At 36.4% G+C, this 4,657-nt stretch overlaps 1 pseudogene; it reads right to left on the reverse strand.

Annotated features, from left to right (window-relative positions):
* Positions 1-3,671: 3,671 nt before the first annotated feature.
* Positions 3,672-4,361, reverse strand: LOC134372723 (serine/arginine-rich splicing factor 10-like; annotated as a pseudogene).
* Positions 4,362-4,657: the final 296 nt, after the last annotated feature.

Consider the following 4,657-nt stretch of genomic DNA (forward strand, 5'->3'; position numbering starts at 1 on the left):
CTGCATGGTACTATCCTAAAAACAGACACATAGACTAATGGAACAGAACAGGGAACCCAGAAATCAATCCATATACCTACAGCCAATTGATCTTCAACAAAGATACAAAGAACAAATTGGGGAAAAGACAATCGCTTCAATAAATGGCACTGGAAAAAATGGATATCCATGTGTAGAAGGATGAAACTAGACCCATGCTTCTCACCATATACCAAAATAAACTCAAAATGGATTAAAGACTTAAATATAAGACCAGTTTCAGTAAATTGCTTAAAGAAAATATAAGGGAAACACTTCAGGATGTAGGACTGGGAAAAGACTTTATGAATAAGAAAAAGTACAGGCAACAAAAGAAAAACAAATGGGATTATATCAAACTAAAAAGCTTCTGCACAGCAAAGGAAACAATCAACAGAGTGAAAAAAAATCCAATTAAAAAATGGGCAAAGGAGATGAATAGATATTTCTCAAAGGATGACACATAAGTGGACAACAGACACATGAAAAAATACTCAACATCACTAATTGTCAGGGAAATGCAAATAAAAGCCATATTAAGGTATCATCTCACCCTAGATAGACTAGCTATTCTCAAAAAGACAGAGAGTAACAAATGCTGGCAAGGATGCAGATACAGTGGAACCCTTCTATATTGTTGGTGGGAGTGTAAATTAGTGCAGCCCCTATGGAAAACAGTATGGAGGTTTCTTAAACAACTACAGATAGAATTACCATACGATCCAGCAATCTCACTGCTGGCGATGGAAATCATTGTGTCAAAGGGATAACTGCAGCCCCATGTTTATCGCAGCTCTATTTGTAATAGCCAAGAGTTGGAAACAACTGTCCAAATGTCCATCGGTGGACTACTGGATAAGGAAAATGTGGTATATATACACAATGGAATACCACTCAGCTATAAAAAAGAGAGTGAAATTCTGCCATTCACAGCAACATGGAAGAGTCTGGAAAAAATTATGTTAAGTGAAATAAGCCAGGCACAGAAAGAGAAATACTGCATGTTCACACTCATAAGTGGGAGCTAAGAATGAAAGAAAGACCACAATAATATGTTGAACTTTCAGAAGGAGAGAACAAAACTTTAGTTACTATAGGTGGAAAAGGTGGAAGTGGAAGCAAGTTAGGGAGAAATTGGGTAATGGACACAAAAAAGTAACTATGTTTTGTAATGATAAATATGCTAATAAAACTAATTTGATCATCACATATTGTACACAAATACTGATAGTCAACTCCACACCCCACAAATATGTATAATAAATTGTTTCAATAAAAAAGAGGAAAAAATAAGTTAACTAAAAACCTTTATTATTTGTCATTGCCGTATAGTATTCTAATATATAAGTATACCAAAATTAGTCTATTCTTATTGTGACAGGTGTTTGATTTTTGTTCCATTTTTCCACATTTTGATTGAAAAATGTTTTGTTATTTGGTGGCTGGCAGGTATGGGGATTCGAATCCTCAACTTTGGTGTTACAACACCACACCCTAACCGACTGAGCTAACTGGCCAGCCCCAAGTAATGCTTTTAATAAATACTCTTGTACATATATTTTAATGTACATCAGGATATTTCAACTTTGGCACTATTGAGATTTTGGGCTGAATAACTCTCTCTTGTTGGGAGGCTGTCCTGTACATTTAAAAATTTTTAGCAGCATCACTGGGCTTTCCCCAGTAAATGCCAGCAGCACCTCTTCTCCAAGACGTGAAAGCCAAAAATGTCTCCGGACATTGCCAAATGTCCTCTGGAGGGAAAAGTCACCACTGGTTAAGCACCACTGATATACATATATGCACAGTTTCTCAAGGGTATGAAAGTGGAATAGAATTGCTGTTAATCGCCATCTTTAAATCAGAGAGAATGCTAAATATTTTCCAAATGGTTTTGCACATTTTTATGCCCACCACTGCATATAAAGGATTTCATTTTTCATACTTTTGCCAGCATTACTTATTATCAGACTTTTAAACTGTAGCCATTCTGATATGTTGGGAGAGAAATCTTATCATTTTAATTTTCACTTCATTCATTATTAATGAGGTCATCTATCTTTTTAAAATATAATTATTGATCGCTTGAATTTACTCTTTTGTGAAGTGAAGTGATGACAAATCTTTTGACCATGTGTCTTCTGGGTGATCTATCTTTTAAAATTTTATTTGTAGAACTTTTATTTATTTATTTGTTTGTTTGTTTGCTTGTTTGTTTATTTAATTATGACACATTCTGGATGTAAGGCCCCTTTCTGCTGTGGGTTCATATACTCACACACACATCATATCTTCTCCAATTCAGTAGTTTCGCTTGACAGTGATTCTATGATAGAGAATGCAAAAACCAAAATTAGCCAGGACACTCCTGAAAAAAGAAGGTGTAAAAACCTGTTCTGTTGGATATCAAGACCTACTAAAGTCACATTAACTAACATAGTCTGGTATTGGCCCAACTGTAGATAAATAGACCAATGGAATAGAATACAAAACAAACTCACATATTCAGATGCTTGCTTTAAGAGAAAGATAACATTAAAGAGCAATGTAAAGCTCATATTTCAATAAATGGACCTGGGAAATTAGGAAGAGAAAACATAATTCCAACCTTATGCATACACAAAAATAAATTGCAGATAATTTATAGGCCTAATGCTTAAAGCAAAACAATAAACCATTTAAGACATAATATAAGAAGATACTTTAATGGTCTTGATGTTGGAAACCAGTTCTTAAATAGGACACAAATCTGACTACTTTAAATTAAGTATTTATCAACACCTTATTACTTACTATTTCCTGTCTGAAATGCTGTTCTCCTACCTATCTACATGGCTCATTCTTTCTTCTTTATTTTTTCCCTTTCATTTTGTATTTATTATAGCATGTTTGCTTAATTTGCAGCAAGCCAAAAATAAGCCATCTTGTTTTGATGCAAACATTCATGTTTTAAAGGTTGCACACAATATATTTGTTAAACAGAACACTTAAAAATACCTTTTTAGAGGCTGCTAGAAGAATGAAAATACAAAGTCTAAGCCCACGACTTTCCTCTTTGCTAGAACTGCAAACTACTGCTACAGTTTTAAATAGACTTTGTTTTTTAAACTACCTCCAGGAAAATCTAAATAAATTAAAGAAACATGCACATAAATGATTGCATAGCAGAACACGAACATTAACTGCAACAGTAAAGAAATGAAAATTAGAAATACTATCAAATATGTAAAAATTCTAGAATCCATCTTTTAAACACATTCCACAAACAGTATTTAAAAACCAACTTTTTGTTCATTGCAGGCAAAGCCTAGATAACTAAAACTGAAATTTAAAACAAAATTCTCTAAAAAGAATCATTTCCTCACAATGTTTCCTACTTATATCTGCAAGTAAGCAATCTGAGATTGCTAAAGATGCTAGCTTTCTATTCTTAAATGAGATTGAACATGTCAAGTCATTTTTAGTGCCCCCCAAATGAAATATGGTTAAGGGCCTTACTCTCTTATTTTTAGTCAGGTACTACATTAATAATAAATACTGAGCAATGTTACTCTTGCTTAAAACTGACTAATCCTTTTTCCAAAATTATTTTAAATTTCATGGCAGTACAAAATCACCTGTAATGATAGTGTTGTCATTGGACTTGCCTCTCATTAAATGAACAGGTGTGAAGAACAAGCGTCCCTCATAAAGAGGTAGGCAAGTGTTGATACCAGTGCGTGGGATTTAGCCTTCATTTCTTTCTTGGGCTGGGACTTAGACGGTGATCTTGAATTGGATTTCGATCTCGACAAAATTCGATTACGGTGCTTGAATCTATCCCTGTCATAATGGTTTCTGCTTCGCCCTGGTCTTCCTGTCGGTGTACTGTTTCTAGGACGGTAGGATCCTCTGTCGTTGCAATCAAAAGACCGAATCTTGATCTTCTTTCATAATTGTAGCTTCTAGAACGTCTGTATCTGTCATAATGACCATAGCACGTAGAACTGTACACTTTCCTCCCTTCCTTGTCTTTCATCTCATTTGGTGTCTTCGGATCCCCCTACGCAAACTGCATTTCAGTTTGACGTCCACAAATCCGCCTTCTGTTCAAATTATGTAAAGCATCTTCGGCATCACGAACATGCTCAGATTGAACATAAGCAAATCCTCTTGCATGGTGAGTGTAGAAATGAAGTGGAACGTACAAATGAACTACAGGACCATACGACCAAAGTCGCACCGTAAATCTGACGAACAAGGACCGGGGTTGGGGGCGGGCGGTACACGCAGGTAGCAGGACGTGACCGCCAGGGGGCACTCGCGCGCTCAGCACACCGTCGGCGGCTCCCGGGTGCTGTCATCGCTGACCCGGCCTCCTGCAGCCACCTCCACTGGCCTCACTCCATTTTATTTTCCGCTTTGACATTATCCCTTCACTGCAGCCTGAGTGATATTTGTTAATACTAATTAAGGAACCACCTGTATTCCAGTGTCACCCGTTGTCCTCAAGATGAAATGTAAGCTCTTTAAATGTGATCCCTAAAGCTTTCATTCCTCCATGCTCCACCTTCATCTCTAGCTCATCCCTATCAAGTTTCCTACCCTTTCCGCTCTCACTATATTCTTTCTCACCCCCTCATCTTTGCACTTGGCTCAT

Source organism: Cynocephalus volans, chromosome 3, assembly GCF_027409185.1.
Source record: "Cynocephalus volans isolate mCynVol1 chromosome 3, mCynVol1.pri, whole genome shotgun sequence".
Taxonomy (NCBI): domain Eukaryota; kingdom Metazoa; phylum Chordata; class Mammalia; order Dermoptera; family Cynocephalidae; genus Cynocephalus; species Cynocephalus volans.